Here is a 26,442-nt window from a genome sequence, read left to right on the forward strand (position 1 = left end):
AACAAGCATCGATTTCCAGCACCGCCGTCTGCGTCACAATCGTCTGTCAGTTGTTTCCACCCTCACCGGAGATGCTTGACATTGGGGAGTGGGAGGAAATGCTCAGGTGGGGACGAAAGAAACGACAACGGTCCTTGAAGCTTAGGGAGGTTTTCGGAGGAAAGATTCGCAGGGAAAAATTTACATGCGCTTGCACGTTTGTCGTCCCATCTCGTCCTCCTTCGCGATTGAATCTAGAGGGAATCTCTATCAATTTGGGGCATTGTGTGGGACCCTCCGCGTCTCCCACCGGGACTTCTAGGCTGAAGCTCTTGGAGACTTGGCGGGAGGGCTATATTTATGGCATCGAATAGGGGGGGGAGGAAAAAGTAAACTGGACCGTGGTTTAGTGAGTCCTTCCCCGGTAAGGTGTAAGGCGTAGCTCTGCCCTGGCTTTTCGTCAATTTATTGACTCTTGATGCTGAAAAAAAACATTGATATGATGTCTTAGGAAATGGCCTTGATTCTGTTTATTCAACCTCAATAGTGGGTAATGTTTGACATGTTGATTATTATCTAATCACTAGAATTGATGTATTTGATTAAAAAATGTTTTTTTCAATAACTCTGGTGAATACATAATTATTCAACGCGTATTTTAAGAGAATTGATGTATTCTAAGACTTTTGTTGCTTCTGTTAGAAACTGCGAAGTTAGTTCCTGACATTCACTTGCTTCGTTGATAAATTCAGACTTGATTTGACTATTTATTATGGAGTTTTGCCTTTAGTACAGTGTCCAGATATACTATTTTCTCTTGTTTCTCTATATTTTCATGCATAAAATTAAATCCGCATCATCGTTACACAAAAATATTATCATCATTCAAGAGATGCTCTTTTAATTTGTTATGCTGAAATCTCTAAATTATTGATACAACTGACTAAATTACCATTTACATATAATGTACATATTTTTCTTGTATTCACATCTATATCTAAGAGAACACTTGTTTCATTTTATCATTCTAATATACGATTCCTGATTTTTTTGAGCACGTAACTACATACCCTGGATATGTTATGTGGACTGGAACTTAAAAACCTATCTATACTTTTGGTAAATAGGTGAAACAGCCTTATTCCAAATATAGTACAATGACATTTTTAATTTTTGTGGTTTTCAGCGCAGTGAATTATTTTTTATTTTTTTATAAATTCATTTAATGTGTGGACTAGGGTTTTTAATTGTATTTGAAGCAATTTATTAATTTGACCTTTAGCTTCAATAATGCCGTATTTTTTAGACGCACGCATTATCCGTAAGCACAACAGTATGAAAAGGCCACCCTGAAGATGGGGAATTCTAAGTTACAGGTTAGAAAAGTATCGCCAGTATTTTGATAACGCCTCTAATGATATTATTTAAATAAAAAATTAGGATAAGGATTGAGTTATATTTTCATCCGAAGGAAATACAAGGGCTGAAAAATGGCTGTGATACAGGCAAATCAGTAAAATACACAAAAAACAGAAGATGAGAAACCAAATTGTCGAAGAAGTAGTTGGAAACTGAATTAACGTAATGCAAAAAAATAATTGATTTTCCGGAGGATAAAATTGTTGGTTTTGAATCTGAGGGTATATTCCACTATTAAAATGCATAAAATAATGATATCCTACTTTAATCGGTCTACTTATTTTAGTAGACCATGTGTACCATAAATGCGTATCACATTGGGTTCAGAGCGAGTTGGGAGGATTGTCGCATCCTCCTCCTATGGAAGACATTCAGCCATCCCTCTTCGGGCTAAATTTTATTCCATTCGCATTTTATGATAATGCACGCCGTTTCCCACAGGATTCCGGATTCATCATCGAACCTGGGGTCGTTTGTAAATGTCAAAGGTTTTTTCCTTCCCTACCCCTTCATTCCTCCAAGCCCCGTCCGTTCCTCACCAACCCTATCCTGTTCTTCTTATTTTGTTTTCTTACTGTTTCTTTCATTTTGTCATCCCCTCAAACTCCCGGATAACTAAATCGAAAGACTTCCTCCGTGGCGTTCCGGAAATGTCGAAGGGAAAATACTCGAATTAGAGTGGAAATATTTCTTTATAGCGTTCCCTATTGTCCCCCACAACGTTCGGTGTGTTCACACCTCATTCAACAAGTAACTGTATTGTGCATGTAGGTACATTAATCTATGTTTATCGATAATTACTCCAATGAAGCAAGGTAATTTTTATTAGATCACTTTGGGCACTCTTCAATTAGAAGGTGATGACATTCCAAGTTGAAAACCTGTCTGAACAGCTAGCACTTCTATTTTATCATAAAATCAGCTACCAAAGTACCCAAACCAACGATGGAGATTAGGAATGAATCGGCAGCACGAGAAAGTTATGATACGAGGAAAGTAACCTCCCTTTTTGTGTGACGTTAGAAGTAGTGGGGGGGGGAGCTGAAATTTTGGTGCTTTACGCCCACAGTAGGTCAGTACGCGTTGACTGCAATCGTTAGGAGGTCGCGTTGGTTCTTGTTTACAGAAGCGAGTAAAAATGAGCAAAACAGTTGAAAATCCCGCCAAATGTGAAGGCCTTTCAGAGATAAGGTGTTTACGGGCAAAAAACTCCAAAACTCTCGGCAATAATAAGGAAATCCGGGCTGTATTCGGGCCAAATGTGATGATTGACTGTGTTGGGCGTCTGTGGTGTCATTCCTTTAACAGTGGATAGGCAAATGTCCATGATGATGACAAAAGTGGCCACCCGTTTGTAGTGAACAATGAACTGTTCAAGAAAATCAACGGAAATTATCGTGCAAACCGGCATTTTACGATATCTGTAATCTCAGAATGTTTTCCATTGTTTAGGAGTTTTTTTTGCATACAATCCTGGCTAAAAAGTTAGGTTCCCACAGATTTTGTGCTCGAATCTACGAAGAACTTGCCGTCATAGGCTGACTGCGATCTCAGGAGGCAGAGTTACATGCTAGAGGAATTAAAATACTTCAGAGATGTGCCAAATGTTTAAATTTGTTTTCCGAATATGGATAAAAATGGTAGGGATATTTAACTGCAAGATTTAATTATTATGTTTCTCTGTATCTATTCCAGTGTATTTTTTATAGTCTAACAGATTTTGCTTTCTAGACCGGCATCGTGTATGGGGAAATAGAGATTCAGTACTATACTCTTTGTATCTGTGGCAGTATGCCTTGAGGGTCTAACCATGGGATAAGAATTTCAATGATTGCTTTTAGAGTTATAAAATCACGCTGTAGGATTATGTAAGTTTTTGTCTTTAGATCAAGAAAATAACCATAACTAATAACAGTTTGGAATCGTTCATTATAAATGAGTCTTTAAACCCGACTTGAGATTTCGCAAATTCTCAGGAGACATTATAAAATGGTGCAGGCTAAACAACGGTTGTTATTGTAATTTATAACGTGCAATAAAATTATAGCAAAATTAGTTACTTCTATGAGAGGTAATTATTTGATACTGCCTTTATAATGTTTATAAAAAATGTATTAATGATACATATTTTTCATATGAATACTTTATTTGTTCACAACATGGGCTCTCCTTTGAGGTTACACTCTGTGAACAGATAATTTTTATCGTAATTGGTCTGAGCCAAACTTTTATCATCGTCATACTCTTCTTGGAGGGTTATTTTCCATGAAGTTATCTGGACTGCTATAGGAAATTATCTCATTTTTTTAAATCTAGTATTTCACAAGACAAAATCAATATATACTCGTCCCCACGAACAATCAATATCTTTATAAAAATACTCGCTTTCAACGTTGTACAATGAAATCATTCAATTGAATAGATAGATGTCCTTTTCGGCCAACGATAACAATATGTTATTTAAGCGTCCTTTTTCGTATGGCCTTTCATATACGTGCTCGCCTGCTGTGTTCCCCTCATCTGTCAACTCGAGTGAGACAATAATCGAATACTTCCAAAGGGTAGCCGAAAAACTGGTTTGTCTTGCTCAAACTCCTTTGTCTCCATGATTCTCAAAGACTCAGGCTTTGAATGAAAATTATATTGTGCCGATTCATCCTCCGATTTTGATACATCTCTGTTGCATTTTGCCTTATTGCATTCCTATTAAGATACCCTTCGTATATGTGAGATATTTGAGGATCATTCAAAAAGTAGGGCATCACAAAATGCCAATGATGAGGACCAGATTCGAAAAGAGGTAGTTCATAAAAAATGATCTTGAAAAGTCGTTTAGGTACGTGTGTGCGTTCCATAAACTGAAGAAAAGTAAAAACTATTCACCCTGGATGGTACTTTTCTGGATTTACTAGCGTAAATGTGAAAAGATGTGCATTGAAATACCTTGGAAAAGTTAAAAATGAGAAAAATTACTTCACGGCGTGGTTGAAACGCGATCGTGAGAGCGATATTTGAAATAGGATTTTTCTCATCCATTCAACCAAGTCACGCACTTGCCCATATTTCCTCCCTCTTTCTGAGACTGGTCAAGTCAATGCAAATAGAACTTAAATTATTTATCAGGGGATGCTTAAATTCATGGATTGCATTCCCGTCAAATCTTCCAATGGCACACAAAACGCATCACATTCAATTATGCCTTTAACAATTTCATCTTAGTTTGCCCTGGATGATTCATCAAAACGTTCCATTGCGGATTCAAAAAATAAATATCCAAAGTATTAGGATAGACATTGAATTTAATTTGCAATAACATAATCAATCTGGACACTTATAAACATACACTATTTGAAAGTTTAGTTCAAAGGAAAATTTAAGAAAAAAGAGCACAAATACGCAATATATATCTTGGGACATATTGTAATCATCAATAGTGGAAATAAATTTAATTCACATAGTGTCATTGCCCGGTAACTCAAATATTATTTTTCCGAAGATTTTTCTGCAAATAATGCTTTAAAATTTCACTATGTATTTGTTAACACTAATTTACTATATTCATACATACTTGTAGTCCGATTCTTTGATTAAATTTCGAAAGGGATTTGAAATAAATTAAAAATTGGCTCTTGCAATCTTGACATTAAAAGTTAATACAAGACTATAAAAAAACATTCGTTTTTGAAGGGTTATTTTTGAATTATTAAGTGAGGCATGATTGAAGGAAGCATGGAATTTGTTTTAAATAAAACAGTTCCTTTACGAATATATGATTGTTGATTTACTTTTAAATCATTCCTTCTTCTTTTTATTAGTTGCTAGGGCCTAGTAAGACATGCCAAATATATTCTAACTCGCGGAGGAATAAACAATTTTGAGTATACCTTTCGCATAACTCATTAGTTACTCTTCCAGTTCCCTGGAATGAATCCATTTTACCTAGACCCAAACATATCATTTCTTCCTCTCGAAGAATTTCCGAAATTCCTCAGCGTTCTCCAGAAGAAAAGTTTTCGGTCCAGAAGAAAAACCAAAGGTTTTAAAAGCGCGCTTCATTCTTCAGTTCAGCTCTACCTTGAAATAGTTTTTCTTTTGCAAAAAGGTTTTGAGAGACAGAAATCCAACGGATCACTAAACTCGGAGCACATAAATCTTTGAGGGAGAATATCTTTTCTTTTCTTAGGGTAAAGATGACCTTTGAAGGAATCCTTTAAGAGTTGACAGACCGAGGAGTCAAGCTGGATATCCACATGGTCGAAGGAACACGAGGTGTTAAGGTCGCTTCTTGTGCCCTGTGATGCGGAACATTGGGCTAAGACCACCTTCCTTCGGTGGAAGGGCCACCTCAGGTAAAGACGAAAAAGCTTTGTGAGTTAAGTTAGCAAGGTTTCAGTTTGGGCACAGAGAATGGTAGAGAGAGAGAGAGAGAGAGAGAGAGAGAGAAATAGAGAAGATACGCCGCAGAAAAGCGTTGTTTAGGAAAGTAACGTGTTGGCACCCAAGTACTGGGAAACGGTAACCATTGATGTATATTGACAGTGGTTATAACTGGAAAGTATCAAGATGTTTATTTTTTAATCATCAACTTTGTCCTCGGAAGTCATGCGTACAGCGACAGAGTTAAGACATAGTTGCAAGATGCAATAGCGTGAGATAGTATGGCGATGCCTAAAGAGTATGATGAGGTTTAAACACACCTATTTGAGTGTCCCGTTGCATCCCTTACCAAGGACATAAGTAACTAGCTGTAAGAAGTAAAAGATTAAGAATGCGTAATCAATCATAATTTCTAAAATGCAGTAACGTAGTAGAAAAATGAAAATAAGTCATTTTAACGATTTATTTACAATATACAATGTTCGTCTTATCATATATATATACATGCAAATGTTTCAACATGCTTGTATGCATGCATACGCACCACATATTAATAAAATTAAACAATCAAACCATAATATGCTGGAAATATTACGGAATTTGACATAATGATTAGTATCACGGGTGTACAAAGCCAAAAGAGCTTACCCAATACTGCGAAAATGGCCTCTCCTATAGCCTCCTGTAGCCTCTCCTATCGCAGAACGATCTCATCTGAAACAAAAATTAACCTGAACTGTAGACTCATTTTCTAATTAAGAAACTTTTGTTGTATACAGTTTGTCATATGATATCTAAAACTTAGGCTTACAATCAGAAAATGAAAAACGTCAGTGGAAGTATATGGCATATATAAAAATATCCCATGTTGGATTTACGACTTTTTGACTGGTCGGTCACAAAGAGTAGTCATAGATGCAGGGAGGTTAAATGCAGTAGAAGTTACTTCAGTGAAGTAACTACCCCAGAAGCTACCCAGGAAAAGGTTATCGGACCTCTTTTATTCCTACTTTATGTAAACGACATTGAAACCACAGTCACTAGTAAGATACGTTTATTTGCCAACGATACAGTGGTTAATCGTGATATCCGTGATCCTGAGGACACAGCAGCTTTATCAGATGACCTTAATGCTATACAATGCTTATGCGACACTTAGTAATTGAAGTTAAACTTCTACGAAGAATGTGTTGGAAGACCTTGGCATCGATCAACAGAAAGCCGAGCGCCGGATTCAGATGCGCTCTCGGCAAGACCACGACGATAGGAATTAAACTTAGAAATGCGCGTAGTGATAAATCTTTGTAAAAAAAGTTATGCCCTTCTGAACGCCTACTGCATCGGAAACACCGAGATGTACTGTGTAGACTCAATTAAATACCTAGGCGTTACTCTCACTTACGGGATCTCCTGGGTAAAACATAAAAGATGACAAAATATTAGGATTAATTAGAAGAGAACTGGTTAAATGTAATGAAAAGGTCAAAGAGAAATATTATCTTTCGCTGGTTAAGCCTTATTTAGAATATGCTGCAAGTAAATGGGATTCTCACGAAGTTGGGTCAATTGCCGAATTGGATCGCGTGCAGTGTCGAGGAGCGAGATTTGTGAAACGATTATATGATTGAGTTTGTAGCGTATCCAAAAAATTAGAGGAGCTAGACTGGTAATCACTACCGGTGCTAGGGTTGAATTACAGATCGTACCACGGTAGGAGATATCATGTCGATGAAATTAGAGAGATAAAGTGTGGAACAGATAGATTTGAGATGTCATTTTTTCCACGAGCGATAGGAGATTATAATAACATTGTTCGACCACGGTAGGGTCAAAAATCGGGTCAAAATTAGTCTGTCGTGTATTCATCCCTTGCCACACACCCTAGCGGTGGCTTGTATGGTACTAAAATAAATAGAATTAATAATGATGGAATCAAATTAGTTGTTTAATTATTATATACTGAAAGTATTTCTTGCAACAGGCCAATTTTGGAAGTGACATTAATGACTGTAAAATCCATGATCTCCTTTTGCATACGCCCTCGGGTAGGTGGTTTGAAAAAAGGTGATTTTCTTGAATCACCTGGGGACTAAGGCTACTTTGATATCACTATGATAAAATTATTTTAATATCCACGAGAAAAATTCCGTGGTTGGACATGAAAATTTTAAAGCATTTTATTAGCTTTTATTTTTCCAGGAACGGAATGTAATTTAGAAAAGTCCTATCGCAATTATGAAACGAAACGCGTTAGTTTATTATCAAACAATTTCTTTATATCGACCGTGGTCTAAGCATTTCATATTACTTTGAAGGCAGGGAAGGATCGAAGGTTGACTTTTCAAAGGGGGGCAACCCGAACGCTCTTTTCCTATATTAAATTCTTGTTCGATTTTTGGGCGTCTGATACATTTTTAAATCATTTATTGTAACCAAATAGTTTGAGAAATATTTCTCCGTAGCTGTCGACTCATGGGGAAAAGGGTTCCCTTGGATCCGCTGTCAAAACAGGGACAGTCTCAAATTTACGTAGGAGAGTGAAATGAAAACCTAAAAACTTTAATATTTCTAATGCATTATTTCTTGAATTTTTTCAAAAAATATTTTAAATTATGTAATTTTCATATCTAGTATTCATGAGGTATATTAAAAGAATTCCAGCGCTTCTTAAGTTCACGCATACCTCGAGAATTCACATGAATGTTAACTGATGCATAGAAATTTGGTCTACGCAGCGGTTAAATGTCGTGTTAGCAGTATAAAGCAACCCTGTGTGCCTGCCTGACCTGATCGAGTGGGGTCTATCATAGAAGTAACTCTGTTGTGAAACTTATCAGTTCACAAATCACTACTGGAGTGACATATAAACATCATCATACTGACTTTCATTCATCATTGAATTTCAAACGCGTTCTACCTCTTAGGTTTAGTACATAATAAACGAATGAGAGAACGCTGTTCCTCTATGGTACATGTCGAAATTGTGAACATCAGTATTGATACTTTTAGGCAACGTGCTGCCATCTTTGGATAATTCCTAAAGCCAACGATTATCCCAAATAGCCAAAATAAGAGTCACAAAGCCTTTGGATACCAAGGGAGGGGGGGAAATCAGTGGGAAAAAATGAGCCATTTCATAGTGTTCTTACGCAGGCTATTTACAATTTCAAATATTTTTATCTGTTATCTCATGATTTTCTAAAGAATGTGCTGTCCACTCCTCTCAACCTGGAACTTACTCTTTATTTCTCTCCACGTGACAGTGGTATGGGTACCCTCTCCTATCTCAATGCTCAGCCTCGTTTTATCGCGGGATTTTTCTCTTTTCTCGTCCTTGCTCCCCCTTTCCCCTCCCCTCTCCGCAATACCATACCTTGGGAGCATAACCGTGAGTAGCAGGGGGTGGTAACGCACCGGAGTAATTTTGACACCAAATACTTTTCCCCCCTAGAGCTGATTGAACTGATTTTTCTGATTCTTATCGATGGTGGGAAAAATGACACCATAAATCTATCAGTTCTACGCATTCTCTCTAATTTAATGGACATGTGCTCTCCTAGTCTAGTGTGATGGGGCTAATAATACATATTTTTTAACATTATTGCTAAAGAGACATCCTTCCCATTTATGCAAGAAATGTAATCTGTAAGCTAACCTTCGCACCGTGAGTGATTCACAACCCAGATCTTCTAATAATTTTGTTATCTTATTCAGTTCATCGGTACAACTTCTTACACCCCGAATAGGAATTCAATATAGGGCCTAACGGTGGCTTTGCAGGATACCATGCATTGTATACTATAGTCAAAGGTCAGGGTTTGGCTGTCTAGGAATAGGGAGCCGCCGACGGACGTTTTGATTCACCACTCTGAAGTACTTGTGGAAGAAAATGCATGCTTGTTCTTTCCACTGCGGACAGAATGCCCTATCACATTCACGTTCCTCACGACAGAATTGTGCGTAACTGTGGAAATACTCCATTATAACTAAGTCGTAATTTATAAACAGCAATAAATATTGGTAGCAAATTTCTTTAATCATTGGAACGCATATGTCCTTACTTTAGAAACCCCAATAATAAAAACATGTTTCGTAATTACTAAAAGATCTAATCAAGATTTAAAAAACCTAGGATAAACCTTCTTTCCCTAACTTCCTACAGGCTTTATGTTTCTTTATTACTGCATATTATAGAATTCGTAGTTATTAAGGAAAGCGAAGGCAGAGGCCATATTATTCATTTGAATAATATTTGTGTTGAATTCTACCGCACTGGAGACCGCTGGCTGAAAAATAAAAAATAAATCGCCTGAATAAAAGAAATACTAAAATTAACTCGCAATTCAATTTGATGGTGGACATTCTAGTTCATTTGATAACTATATCATGAAAAGCATTGGTGCGAACGATGCGAGTTTAATAGACGCTTTCAGCAAGTGATTATTCTTCATTACTGTGGCTTAGCTAGAGCATACCTTGATTGTGAATTAAATGCGATTATATTTAGGCTAAGTAAATATTTAGTTTTCGTCAAATATCTTGAATTCGACCTGTGGGAGAGGTGTGTCCTTCAATTGCACTCATCTCACTGAACTAATGAGAGCATTATTGTAAACATTTTTAAGTCAAAGCCAAATGAATTAATGACGAATATCACACGATAACATATGCTGTGCTAGTTTTCGCCTTCGAATATACTTACCTATATTATTCAACGCTGGAATTTAGGAAATCAATATTTTTTAACGTTATTGAAAAATTTTAACGTCCAGCAGTATCATCTCTATATATTCAACGTAAAAAGCTTTTATTGAATTCAATAAATTTATTAATATAAGTACTCGATATCTGTATGCGACAAAATAATTCGGTATGTCGTTATTATTTGAAGATAGGCAAGCCTTTAGATGCATATCCTTGGCATGAACTTGAGTAAAGTTATTGATGTCCGAAAGTATTACTGAGAATCGAACCCGGGTCCTCTAATAAATAGTCCCATGTTTAGAATATAAACCATAAACACAGTAATCTACTCGAAGGTTGGTTTGGTAGGTGATGGTAGAGATCACCCAGTACTAAGCGCGACGGCGTGTGGAATTCTCACATAAAGGTAGGGGGGCCAGCGCCTTTCCCTGTGCCGGTTATGGTTTTCCAGGAAGATATGGTACCCAAAAATCACATCACTTAAGTGGAGCTTCATGTGCCCAGAGTTCCTTGCCCGGGAACTGAACCCGGGGCCTCCGGTCAGGAGTCCAACGCTCTACCCCCTGGACTACCGCGACCCACGTTTGGAATATAACCCAGCTATTAACAGAATTCTGAAATATTGTTTAAGACTAGTTTATTAATTGAAATCGATTAGGGGCTATGGCATAATCAGTTTCGAAGAAACCTACAGCTACTTCATTAATTTTAGTGCTAATCAGTTCATATTCATTTAACATATTATAATTTTAAAAGTAACCTCGGTGAAAAATTGTTATGATGGTTTTAGAATACGTAATATATTAACAACAGAAGCATAGTTTACCATTATCAGGTACGGTATCCTCATAACCACCAAACCTCATCATCCTAAATAATATTTTACCAAACTAAAAATTATAATATACACGCGATAAAAGTCGTTAGTAGAGTTTATAAGAATTTTGTAGGAGGGAATTGTCTAGGACGTTTACAATAAAAAAGTCTTCGAAAGACGAATGCCGGGGGACAAATTAAATCCTCCGCAGTGGAGCGAGTAACAAGTGTCAGTTCTCTAGATTAGCTTCCATGGTTTAATTTCGGCACGGACGGAAAGTGGATGGCTGTTTCTGGTCAAGAGCCCTTCCTCAACGCTCAGCGCCTGACCCCCTCCTCTCGACCTCCACAGTGTCTGTCGACAAAGGAGACCATTTATTCCCATGCGAAGTCATTGGAATGGAGCCTGGGGGAGGGAGGGCAGAAGTCTAGGCCACTTGAACCCTGTGCTAGACCAGTGCTCAGGTCGAAGGAGTGGGGAGGATATGCCCTCTCGCTTACACGCGAGACAGTCGCCGAGGGTCGCTATGGGAACCTCCTTTGTGCCGAGAGTAAAAACACCCTCTGTGCTGTGTTTTGTGTGGGCGGTGAGGGGGAGGAAGGGGAATGGTTCTCGGGAAGGGTCCCTTCGCCCAGTTCGGTCGTCGTCGGGACTAAAGAGAATTGTTGAGTGATGGGGGTTGAAGTGGATGGAGGCGTTGAGGCGGTGGGGGGGGGGGGCTCGGTGGGTGAGGGTGGTGTGAGGGTCGAAACCTTAGGCGCCAGGGTGGTAAAGTAAATGGGTTCCGAGAGAGGGAGAAGGGGGCTCGGGAGGCTTTGGTCTACTTCGGAGCCGGGAGGATGACCGAGGAAGTAACGAGATGTAGTTTTTTTTCCCCTCGGTTTTGGTAGATGATGGGGAATTTATGACAAATAACGTCATAGAACGGATTGCATGTCCTCACTCTCCCAAGAAGGGTCGGTTGGACTAGTGCGTTATGAATTAATGGAATAGTATGTTGTTTTCTATGCCTAGTTCACTGAATTTGATGAATAACCATAAATCATTTGGGTGTGTTCTGTGCATCATCAGAGCTCCGGTAATATGAAAGGACGTCAATTGTCTAGCCAATCACAACTGGGAACTTTCAACTGGTATTCACTAAAATAATTAACCAGTTGCTTAGTCAAGATGAGCTCAGTAAACGCAGGAATTCAATCAATGATAACTGCAATTGAATTTTGGTTAATGTAACTATATTTAGATGAACACGTTTATTTGGCAGAATGAGAATTATATACATCACGAGATTACTTCCGTTCCATCTTTTGGCTTTTAAGTTTAGTTGCGCCAAAACTCTTCAGCAGTGATTTCGTTTCTAGCGCATGTGTTTCCAGTGCCTGTAGTTCCTTTTGGTTCTTATTTTAAAGGAAAAATGTTTAAGCCCTGTATAATACTAACTTTTATAGAAAAAGTGATCGTTAATATGAAATTAGGACTGCGATTTACATACAAATGTGGATTTTGTCTTTATCAGTGACGTACAATTAGAATTATAGTTTTCATTTTAGTGATCGTTCAATTGAATATTCGAACAGCCCTAGACAGTATTCCATCTGTATAATGAGCTCATTTTTTTATGATATCTAAAAACATTGATATGCGTTAAAAATTTTACATTTCCTGCGTACAGATTTTTTTAAATCCACTGTCAAAATATAAATGATTTATACTTAAGCAAATATTTACGATTAAAAGTCCTATGAAAAATGTCATTTACGTTTTTTTAAAGCTATGATATAGGTTTGAACAATGGGTATCCCATTAAATACGCGAAAGAGAAAATTTTCTTAGCGAACAATATTTTTCTTATTACCGAAGATGCATTTCCTCAATAATGGCCCATCATGAGGCATTTGAGTAGTGTTAAATGCACCGTAGTGAAAATATTACCAATATAACCTAGGTATTATTCATTTGACATTATATTCCATGTGATAAGAAAACGTGAAAATGGTTTTTAAGCCCTCGTCAGCCAATTAAGTAAACGTGGGATAATATATTTTTTCTACGTGCGCTATTTCACTTCTCATCATAGCAGCATTGATTTAATGTTGACCATACCAGTTAATTCCTTATTTTCAAATTCTATTATCTTTTAAGAGAAAGTTCGGTCGTAAAACATCAACATATCTACTTCGCAGAGATGGTGCGTGTGTCATACGATGTTTCAAGGTCGACGACCCGATTTCCTTTCTTCTCGACGTTTTTCTCAATAGGATAGTTTTTTCTCTAATGGGAGAACAATTTTCGTGGCTCCTTCAGAAAAAAAAATTACTTTGAAAATATCGAATTACCTAATTTTCTGTCGCTTTCTCCCTCCTCCTCACTCACCTGGTTATTTCTCATCCTTAATTTCGAGACCTTCATCTACCCTCGTGGTAACATGGCCCAACTCCCGATCGCCCCTAAACTCATTCAATCCCCCAAGGAGGGCCCACCCCGCACCAAGAGAGGTCTTTTCTCGAACTCACACACCGCTCGCACCCCACTCCTCCCCCCGGTCACGAATCCCTGTGCCTCACTCTCACGCACACACCCTCTTCCGACGCTGACGAGTTTCTCCTGCCCCATCCTCTTAACCCGTTTCATTCCGAACCATAACCTCCTCTTAATTTTCTTTGTCCTTTCCCTACCGCCGCCGACCACCCTCCATCCCACCCACCCGCCACCTCTCCATTTAGAAGCCCCCCCAATGAATCATCCGCGTTTGCTTTTACAAATTGCTTTGGTCAGTGACAGATATATGCGGGAATGGGGAGCCTTTCTTGCTTTTTTTTCTTTCCCTCTCTGTCTCCCCTTCCACTTTCCTCTAATCCCCGCCCTTTCGCCTCCTTCTTGTTAACCTCCATCCCTCTCACAACACCAAAAAATGTTCCATCCCTGAACCCTTCCTTATGGCCCCACCCTGATTCGTCGAGCAAAACAAGTTCATTCCGATGTTTAAGCACCAAGAACTATGAAATTACTCGGGTCAGTGGACTAAACTTTATCCATGAATTTTTTTTCATCAACTTTATCCATGAATTCTTACCTAAGTTATCTTAAATATGGTCGAATTCCCCTGCTATGGATATTTAACTGCTAATTTTCCGAAGATCGTGCGTTTCAACTTGTTATTTCCAACACACGTCATTTAATAACTTAATATGTTTTCATATCATTCAAGTCTTCTTACGCTCCTCTCAAAATATATGTCTTTGCCTGCGTGATTTACATTTAACATGGTAATGAAATAGCGTAACCTTGTAACATGGTGAATGACGAGCCCAGTCGGATTTCGTGATAAGGTGGGCTCGAATACCAACCTGGAATAACATGTAATGGTGCCTTCAATTGTGCCGCTTGTAGGTTCAAGATATGAATAACTATTTCCAGATGGATTTAATCGTAGGAGCAGCTTATGATGCAAATACATCTTCTTTTTTCATATATTGAGGTACTTTGCTGATAAAGAATATTTATCAACCCTCCTGCGAATGAGATGAAAAGGACTACGGCTTAATTTACGGTTGATGGTCACCTCTTGTTTGCAAGTTTTGTGGGTAGTTCAGTTATTTGTGCAGTTATTGTTACTTCTGGATATTTTCGGATTTGAGATGAAGTGGAAGCTGGTCTTCAAAACTCATTCATTAGTACTACTTACGGTAATTTCGGAGGTAAAAATGGTAGGAACACTGATAAATATAATTAATGTGTCCTCTCTTCAGATATCCAATATTCTTTAAAATATCTTCAAGAGACTCTGTTCTCTAGATAAATGTGAGCTGATCTCGAGTGCAGTGAAACACTACCTGTTTATCAAACTACACGTGATCCTTTTAACATGTTTGCACCCATTTAATTTAGTATCTGGTTAATAAGTACAGAATTTGAAAAAAATATTCAATTGCTTTTAAAAGTTATGTTTTTGCGCGAAGTACCGAGAAATACGAACGGAAAGATATTTTTTAAGAGATTCAGCGTATTTTACTGAATCCATACCGAAAGACTATTCAAGATAAATAATTTATCACAATATGCTAAAATGTAACAGCATCAGATACTTTTTGTAAGCATGTATCTTTTATCTGTTATTACGTTCATTGCTTTAAGTAAAAAATGTATAAATTAGGGAGAAGAATAAAATTATCTTTTTGCTAATTCTGTGAGTTCTGTGGATTACAGTAGAAATGACATAATTTCCCCTAAAATGTGGTTATGGAGAAGATAATACATATGTATTATCACTGATTATGCTTTGACTATCGTACAACTATTTTTATGATCAAGGATTGATAAAAAGTATATTGTATTTTATACTTGAAATTCAACTGTTTCGATTGGATTGACTCTCTATGATAATATTACTTATATCATGAGCTGTTTTACGTGCATTTTTTTCGTTTTTGAAATATTGAAATCATTTCGAGGTAGAATGTGAAACATCAGTTGCAGATCACAATTTATATCGCCAAGCTTTCCATTTGTGAAAATTTCGACGACGAGATGCAACCCAGGGGATCATAGTTCTCAACTTTTTCACTTTAACCTGAATAGAGAAGGGTGCTGCACTTGAAATTAACAGTTCAATAGTCATATTAATAAATATATATATATATATATATATATATATATATATATATATATATATATATATATATATATATATATATATATATATATATGTGTGTATATATATATGTGTATATATATATATTCTTATCGTTGCAAACAAAATCTTGATCAAATATCATGAAACTAATAAAATAATCAAATTAAAATATGCTAGGTGGTACCGAATGTAAGTCAAGTCATACACGGGTCCGGATTCAAGCATTTACACGATTTCTCACTCTCTCCCCTTCCTTTTTCCCTTTCTTCCATCTTGCTTGCTCTGCTTTCGATTCCTCTTGGCGCAGTTTTCTCAGTTTTATTCTCACTTTGTTCGTTCGTTTCTTCCCTCATCCTCTCTCGGGAAAGGGCTCTTGGAAGGTGGCATCAACACCGCTTCCTCACCCTCCAGGCGGCAGCAACGGTGAGATGGGTACGCCGGAAGGTCTATACCTCCAACCCACCCAACCTTCCACCCGCTGACCTCCTCCCCCTCCCCGGCAACGTCGCCGGACAAATGGGCGAAAATTAAACGACCGTTCTGAACGAGGTTGGATGGCCACTGCTCCGCCCATCTTCCTCTGCCCGCTCATACATGCCGCCTCGTCGGCTCCTTTTTTTAAGGTCCTCATCTCACGCTCATTTCCACCGTGCCGACCCAACCTCATTTCCCCCTCCTCTTACTCCCACCCATCCCATGTAGTACCTCAAACCCCTCCTCTCACTCCCTACTCCCTTCTCTCCACCGCACACCTCGAAATATTCTTTCATCTCTCCCTAACGGCCGACAGAGATAAGATGGAAAAAATATTTTTGTCCACGGCTAACTAAACCTAACGTGAAAACCCCTTTCCTCGGCTTCTTTCCAATCCTCTTTTATCTACCTTCCCTATCCTTATCCATAGCCATTAACTTCTCATGTTATTTCTGCCAACGTCCTTATTTAGCCCGTGTTGTTCGTAATCGCGATTTCAAGGGAGTTGCAAACGTGCAGTTCACCAAAATGAACGGATCTCAAAATCGAATTCATTCATGTTTTAGAAACCCTGGCTAGGAGGGATATTTTTACGAGTTAGGTGACGCAAATAAAAATGATTTTAGTCACATTCATCGTAATCGTTGGGCTACTCATTTTTATTTTACCAGTATGATTTGGGAAGGGTACTTACTCTATTGTCTACCTTTGTTCTAGTCAGCTACTTAATTCAGACAAAGCGAATTTGTGCAATAAAAAGAGGGTATGGCAGACTTGATATCATAATATTATTCAATCATTTAATTCTCTTAGAAATATTGCCTACCAAACCATGATTTTGTACAAAAACTTGGAACACTTTCACGCGTAAATTAAATTGCCCAATCCGTTCACACAATCAAATTCCCCCACATAAACTTAATATATGCTTTCCGTCACGATATCCGCCAAGAATTGTCGGCTGTTTCAATAGTATATGCTCTCTATGCCTTGAGTAACATCGCTTTCTAACGTTGGCTGACTGTGTTGATCTTGTCCCAAGATATTTCACATTTTTCTAATGTAGTGTTAATTTTTATTTCCCCATTTAACATTATGTCACGACCTTAATTAAATAACTTGAGAAATTTACCAGCAGAAAATAATTTGTATGATTGATTATACTTACGAGAGATAATAGACGACTGACTTACCGCCACTTGAAGGCACAATCAGTTTATAGAAGTTCGATGGGATGTTTACTATATTTTTTAATGACATTCGAAGAGTCTTTGACGGGAAACGGATCTTCGACAGCAACTATGGGTAGAAGCACTTGGTAGATATTCAAAGATCGCATCGTAACGGGACATTGTAGTTGTATATGCTGTGTTGTGCAAATTCATTGGTGTTCTGGAAAAAAATGCTGGCATACAGTTTTCTAACAGTTAGTATTAGATACCATTTCCGTATCACTATTTCCTGAAATCAATGTTGTTGGTTGAAAAACGTTGAAGCATCTTCATCAAATGAAATTCCTTTAAACAAGCACACATACTCTTTCATCACAGGATTCCTGGCACATTTTAAGATTAAATCAGCTCAATAGAAAAGTCTACACCAAACCTATATTTCAAAAGTGTTAAAGGATTAAGTGGAAAACTTAGGTTAATTCATAAGACGTTAAAGACGACGAATAAGATTAGAGTTCATTGACTTTTCCTGCAACTGAATGTTACGAACGCCCATTGTGACAAGTTGAGCACTATATATTTACGTTATTCAAGGCTTAAACGAATGGCGATAAGTAATAGCTGTTTTTAAATAGAAAATTCACGTATTCCTTTCTGAAAAAATGATCGTTAATTGACATTCGCACAACACGTGTTTAGAGTTTTAGTAAAATTAGAACGAGTATGTTATATCAATACTAATTTGATTCGTCGTACATCGTACTTTGTCGCCCAAGTAGTATTTTACTGGGAAAAATATATTATAAAATATATATTTGCGTATAATACCTGTCCTTTATTTTTTTATGTAACCCAATATTATTTTCACTTGGTAATCCGACCTGGGCTAATATACTCGTATGCCATGCCCTTATAAAAAAGGTAGCCTTATTAATTCATAATGGCTTAATAGCTAATGATTAATTTACATTTTTGATCTTTTGAGTAAACTCAGCATTTTGAACAGAGGAGGTACACTAGATTTTGTTTTCAATCCACACGTCTACTAATTGACCTTTTATTCGTTATCCATTTGCGTCACGAAAGTGATAACGCCAGTAAAATGTAAATCTACGTAGTCTCTGTTAGATATATGATACTAAAACCATTATGTGATATGATATTATGAAATTTATTACTGCTTTCACTGTACTGTTCAACTCTGTTAGCCGTAAGTTCCCGATATTTTTTCTCAATCCGAAACCAGTTTTGTTTATTACATTTTTATTAATGAAACTCTGGTGTTGTGAAATCACCATATAGAGCCTAAACAAATTGAACAAAATGAGAACTAAAAAAAATACTCCATCAGCCCCACAAGGCCTCTGACATGAATTAAATTCATATTATTTTTAAATTGCCTTATGTTCCCATTTATTATATTGTTTTAAAAACATTTAGAAACCCGACACGTATCCCACTAATTGGAAATTAAGGCTGGGAATTGAAGCTCTCAGCTAATTGCTTTTCCATTACAAATCAACCCGCCGGCCACCAATTAAAATTTAATTGGGATATCCGCGTAATATCGAGCCTGCGTCGATTGATCGCTTCTTTGAACGGGCGCGTAAACGGCATTCTTCGACAAAAGTTGAATAAAAAAAAACGAAAAAGAAAGCCCGTTTCGCGTCATCTGGGGCCGTCGCCTCCGGCAGCGGCGGTTGCGGCGGCAATCCGATACTTGTAAATTATACCGATTTGCATGGATGATCAGGATTTATTGCCTTCCAGCCGGAGTCATGTTACGTCCATGTTTATTTATCCCCATCATGATTCGTCTCGTCGCAGGGAAAACTAATTACGAGCGAACCATGAGGTGATTGAGGCCGCTCTCCCGGTCTGAAGGCCGTTGGTAAGCGGATTTGTGAGACAAAAGAGGGGGAGAAGAGTAGGATAGAATGGAAGCATAGAATGGTTAAAAGGAATCGGCGATTTTGGATGATAGAAAATAAAGAGGATATGTGGGAAGAGTGGAAGATACACTGCTTTGGAAGTAGGGAGATTGGCAAAATGCATCATTTCTTACGTAACCAAATTATACCCCCAAAAAAATGACTTCCCTATCTGAAAAGATCTTCCCTATCTGGATAATGTTGTAAAATATATTGTGGGCATAAATGATGTTTGGAATGAAATAATGAAGACATAATGGAACTCAAGTTTTAGAAAAATCTTAATCTTTCAAGGAAATGGTAAACGAAATGAGAGCAGTGAGAAATGGAAGATTTTAGCTATATTAACGATAATCTCCGGAGTGATTATGGGGATTCAGTGTGGAATAGCATAATTTGTACACTCCGTAACGACGCATATTTGAAAATATATAATGAGGGGATTTCCATATAGATCAGTCCGTTCGTGCATTGTCATTAGTATCCACCAACCATTAAGAAAATGGAGAGACGAAGGAAAAGTAACATATATTGCAAAAATGAAGCTGGAAACCATAGTAGGTGACAGAGAATGTTTGAAAAATACATAAATAGCATACAGCTAAAGTTAAAAGGGATACTATTCATCAAGGAGGCACTGCAATTGGTTCAAAATACATGGGGGACACTTTTTTGTGTCAATCGTCTGTTTATGTAGTTGACTGGTTAAAAAGCAAGAATGATGTGGAGAAATGACGAAATATTCATAATGAAATAGGGCAATATTTTGACATAAGTAGTATTAGGTGCATTATAAATGTGATTAAAATGTTATTACTTTTTATGATGAAAATTTTTGTTGTTTTCTTTATAATTTAAGTGGCTTATTTAAGCGTGCCTTGTAGTCCTGAGTAGTTTTAAATCAATCAATTTTTATCACAACTTCAATCACTTGTGACGATTTTATTTTAGATCGCCATCTGTTCATTTGGCATATGTAAGAAGTTAGAGAGAAGTTCTTTCATTAAACATTGGTCTGAAAGTAGAATTTTTTTGGCCCTCACATCGGACTTGTAAAAATTATATGCTTTCAAATAGACTTAATTACTATCACACAAGACTTAGATGCAGGAAAATCTACCTGGTGCGGAAATCGAACTCGCAACCTCTGCGTTGGTAACCGAGGACGTTACCCCGCCTCCATTGCGGGCGGCCGTTTGATTTTTTTGCTGAAATTTCAATGGGTTTTTATACCATTTACTGCACTAATGTATTGCTATTGTTTCAACCCATTCTCAAATATGATGTGAATAAATGAAATGCGCGAGAGAAAAATATAATGGATACTGGGCAGTTCTTCAGTTTTTGGGACGCAAGGGTCAATTACGCATGAAAACTTCCAACCCTTGGTTCTTGAGGGAGGCTGGAGAAGTTTTTAAGCGAGATGGAAGGGATGGACGTGGAGTGAATCAAAAAGGGATGGAGGGAACTCATAAGGAGAAGAAGTGTCGGGGCGCGGAGACTTTTGAGTGTGAGGAAGAGAATGGATGAGAGAGGGAGGAATGGGGATGTAGGGAGAATTATTAAGAAATGAGGAATGAAACATCAAAGGAGGAGGATTCAGGCGGGAACACCCATCTTAACTCACCCGAGGTCCAAATCATTGGGCTGTGATTCGGTTTCTCGCTGCCTTAAAAGTGGACCCCGCAATTTATGACCCTCTTCTGGAGTTGTTTCTCATTCATTCACAAACTATTTAAGAAAACGGTTTTACGGGTAGGCTCTTCATCTTGCTCACTGACTTCCCGACTAATTTATTTTCCGGCAGTCATTCATCCAATCAAAATCAGTCATACCTTCCACGCGATGATATTAAGTTCTTTTTGTACCCCCCGGAAAATGCACGGAATACAAATAATGTAAGGGCGGCAAATCAAGTGGAACCTTTTTCTTCTCTTTAAACTGAACCGCAAAAACAACGAGGAGCGGTTAGAGTCGATGAATCCTGTTTGACATAATTGCTTGTGGTGCAATTTATGCTCGAGCAGCCGAAGTGGATGGAATTCATGAGTGTAATGAAACGATTAATGACGCTTGTCTGGGGTAGAGATAGCCTGCATGGAGAACGTCAAAAGTCCTCATCACTATCTAGAAATTCACAATTATATCTATTTCCAATAGTAACTTGATGAATTACGAGATATTTTTTGTTTATTCGATCTAGAAGTAGAGAGAAAACCGATATCAAATTTTCAATTAGTAGAGCTTGCATTCAGCAACCACTTCGACTAAATATTTTTTTAATGTAACATTTTAGAGATTTTAAATTAATAATGCTTGCTTGTATGAGAAAACTTGACATTTGACCCTTCTGATTTTTCACATCCATAAGAATGAACACGTGAAAATCACGTAAGTTAAAATAATGTCAATCATTGATGCCCGAATTGATATTTAGTGTACGTTCTCCATGAATGATAGATGCGTTTCCGGTTATCAAAATAAAATCGATATTCGAATATCATCATACTGTAGTCCAAATCCGTGGAGTATATTCCACATAAAAGTAATTGCATTTTTATTTCTTTAATTTAATCTTTTGCACCAAAATCACGGATGATTAGCCACATTTCGAAATTTGAAGCCGATATAAGTATCCAATTGTAAATTAATTGATTAAAAAAATTAAATTCACCGTTAATTTCTCAGTAGTTAGCCAACAGTTGCACAGTGCTACAATATACATTCGGCATTAATTCACAGAATAGTTTGCGAGCAGTTCTCGGGTTTTACGTTACGTTTGTTGTGGTCAAGAACACTTGAGCTCAATCCAAACTATTCACACCACGACCTATATTTTGAATAATTTCTTTTCGCGCTTAGAGGAACCTTTATTTGTCAATAATAACTCCAAATCTAATGAAATATTTTTCGGCATGTTATAAAATTATGTTAGGGTATCACTTGATCAAAGAATCATATATCATGAGCATGAATGGACAAAAACTTTGAGCTACGTTTTTCCGTCTGTATAGTGCGTTCGAGGGAGATGTAAGGAAGATACTCATTGTCACCCTTAGCAAGGAAATGAAGAGTTTTTACTACTGAGGGTACACAAAAGTAACTCAGTGATATTTGGCCGTGGCAGAAAATCAAATTGTACACGTGTATTAGAATGGAAAATCAAACGATAGAATGAGCACGTAAATGCTCTTCACGTGGTAGCAAAAATACTTGAATATTATTCGAGGTTAAAACTACATTCAGACGGAAGGAAAAACTACTAAAGATGGAAAAGCCTGCATGAACAATAGAATATCATAACATCATACAACTGAATCAAGCTTTTTTATATTAGCAAATTATAGATAGCTGCAGAAACTGGAATACCAAAAAACATTGAGAATGTGGCACGTCGGGAGGAAGATGAACAAATAGACAGAGATAATATCTAACAACGATTTTCTACGAAGAGAATGAGAAGAATAATGGCAAATGTAAACTCTGGGTAAAAGAATCGATGAGCGTATCACATTAATTTTGAGACTACATGGCCTGATGAGTATAGACGTCGAGAAAAAGTGAAGGGGCAGAACTGCAGAGGAATGCCACAGATGAGATACATGGCATAAATACCTAATGGCATGCGTCAACGGGAAGAAATGTATAGACAAGAAAAAGTTTCTTGAAAGAAAAGTTTGAGTTGGAGAGCTGAGTAAAATCAATCTCAGATTAAATATCCAGGGATAATACCATCATCATTCCAATGAATTTCTAAAACAATCTGTAGGTATTAAGATTTGATTAAGTTCAGAGTGGTTTCCCTTCAGAAGAATTTTCAATTCTGGTTTAATTCCACAATTTGAGTTAAGTGAGTTCTTCTGCTGGCGATTGAGGATATAAACCGATAAAATATATCAGTGATTACTATGATATTATCCATTACTTATGTTTTCCTTTGGAATATATTGTGAAAAAATTGATTTTGACGTTGTATTGATTACCATATATCTGAATTTCACATTTTACGAAAATTCTTTGTGATCCTATATATATTTTTTTCAAGTAAATTTAAGAGAATGATGGGAAATAGAGCAATTTATTGATAACACCAGGAACATGAACAAAAAATAACGCCCCTGGTAGCTCTTTAATGCATCATGACCAGCATATTAACCTTAAGACAAGTTAAATTTAGCTCTCCATTATTCCTGGACAAATTTTTACTCACAATTTGTTCTGTCTATCATCCTACTTATCTCAAATGTTGTCTATGACTTTGTCCCTTAAGCTTTTGTAGGTGAGCTTTCCTGATATGTTCTAACAACCTATTTTGTCTTTAAGTACTTTAAATCCTTTTGATTATTCTTGTTGCCTACTGCCATCATATTCTCATTGCCTCTTTTAAGTTTATGTCCCTTTTTGCATATTTTATTCTCATTGATCTTCAAAATTCTTCTCCAGCATTATGTTTCCAAGTGTCATTAATTTTCTATAATAATTCCTCAATCCTCATATGCGTATTATGTCACACGAATGCTTTTGCCTATTTTTCTCATTTTCCAGATTATTTTACTTTAGGCAATGATTCCTCCTCGATATAAACGCCATTTCAGCTTGACATGCGAACCAATTGATATTCGGAAAATTCATTCCTAGCAGTCTTCGGTATTTCTGATGTGGATACGAGAGTAGTCCGCTTCAAATTTACCTCATAGTGACGCATTACTTGCATAATTTATTTCTCGTACATACCAGAGATCTAGTTTTCCATTGGTGTTTTTCATGCAATTTAAAAGAAGTTTCCATTCAAAGTTTACTTGAAGGAGATGGCAAGATGGGGCATGGGCAGAACTACAGGAAGGAATATTGTTCGTAGGGTAAATCATAAAATCAGTCATGTTTGCGGATAATCTAGCTTTAATTTGCAAATCACTCAGGGATTACAAACATTGCTGAGTGCATTGGAAAATTATTATTATAGGTTTCGGATTAAATCAGTTCAAGCAAGTCAAAGTTTATAAGATTTTCGAGAATGAAGAATGATAAGTCAAACGTTAAAAAAGGAGGGCAAAAACGAGAGGAGTTGGAACAGTTAACCTATTTTTGAAGTGTTTTGGTCCAATTCGGTCAAGAGATAGAAATTCGTTATGCAAGGAAACATTCAAAAGGAAAGACAAATTGATGACAGGATTGTTGATAAAATATTTTAAGAAAAGATTGACTAAATAATTGAAGATGGATTATGGTTTTGTACTGCGCAGAAATATGGTTGATGAAACAAGATGATAGGTGTGTATTTAGAGGCTTTTGGCATGCACGTTAGGAGAAGAATGGAAAAAGTGAAATGGAGGGTTAGGAAAATCAATTTAGAAGAACTATGCATGGTGGGGGAAGATATAAGGTCGTTGGGAGAAATACAAAGGAGGGCGGAATGGTGCGTGCAGAACATTTTTATTGAATGTGGAATGTTGAAGACAGTAATAGAGGGGAAAACGCTAGGTAGGCGAGGTGGGTGGAGGAAAAGGATGGACATGTTGGTTAGAACGAAGGAAGGTAAAAGTTATGTGGAATTTAGATCAGTTTTATTTATGGTGGGGTGCCACGTTATCGTTTTTTTAGACGAAGCTGAGAAGCGTAGCGTTGCTCAGTATATGTCCATCCAAGTCTGCTTTAAAGAGTGCAAATACCTATAATGAAAGAAGCGCATTGAACTGTTTCAAGGTACTCTTTAAGTCTTATATAATAAATTTTTCATCTCCTGTTTTGTCTTTCATTCGCAATATAAGGTTTGTTCTTAGTTAATACATTATATTCTGCTATTGTATGCATGCTTGTTGTTTCCAAATATTTTCACATTTCTCCATAACCCCTTTCTATTTGACACCTCCGCATATTTTTCATTTAATCTTCCTGAAAAACATCGTCCATTTTACAGGTCCTGTATATTTATTTCCAAAACATCTCTGGCATACAGGTCTAGCATACCTGTATTCGAGTTGCCCAATGGTGGGAGTAATTCATTTGAATCTCCTTATGATAACGTAAAGAAGAACGATATGGTATATTCCTTTCCTCTCTTAAACATATAAAGTCGTATGCCTTTTTGTATATGCATTTGTCTCCACATCTCTATCTTCACAGCTTAATCATTTCGTAATCTTTGCGATGTCAAATGCTACTTTTGGGGTCGGTACCCTTTTCTGGTGGACTTTCTAATCATTGCCATCATGTTGGGTCTAACTACAGATAAATTTTTTTCGTTCACAATCCTAATGTGTTTAAGATTTGAAGTATTTGAGTATTCATAAACAAATACCTGTGTGTGCCTTCACGAGGTAGTAAATACCTTCATAGATTCAATAATTTTACCTTGGATAGCAGGCGAATTTTCTCATCACCAATTCACGCTGCTTCAGAGGAAGCCCGAATTATTTCCTGGTTATAATTTCTCTCGTCGCTGCGAAATGCTAACCTGTAACTTATTTCATTAGGGCTCTAGACGTTGATTTTTATTTTCAATAACTTCAATGTAATATCGCTGAGTTCAAGAGTTCTTGCAGAGTTATTATTCTGAGCTAGAACTACAATGTATCTGCAAAACGAATAATGGTAATTTCCTCTTTAATTACTTGGTCTGCATCCTATAAGATCTGTTTTTCGCCCCATTGCAAATTTAATTGGAGAGTTCTTTTAGAAGTTTCACCGTTTGTTAGTCCTGTTTCCTAATTGTAACACCTATTCTAAATTCCCCGGGTCAAAAAGGGGTTGTTAATATCGGGTTGGTTATTTAAAAACCGTTATATTCAGCATTACGTTTTTTAGTAATAAATTTGTATCAAAAGAAAACATTGAAGGAAAACACGTTTTGATTTTTTGGTGATATAAACAGAACCTTATCCATCGATATCGAGTTGGATATGAGAATATTTAATCATTTCACTTGAGTGGGTGTAG

This window comes from Hetaerina americana, unplaced genomic scaffold (genome assembly GCF_022747635.1).
Source record: "Hetaerina americana unplaced genomic scaffold, ioHetAmer1.1.p SCAF_2, whole genome shotgun sequence".
In the NCBI taxonomy this organism is placed as follows: Eukaryota; Metazoa; Arthropoda; class Insecta; order Odonata; family Calopterygidae; genus Hetaerina; species Hetaerina americana.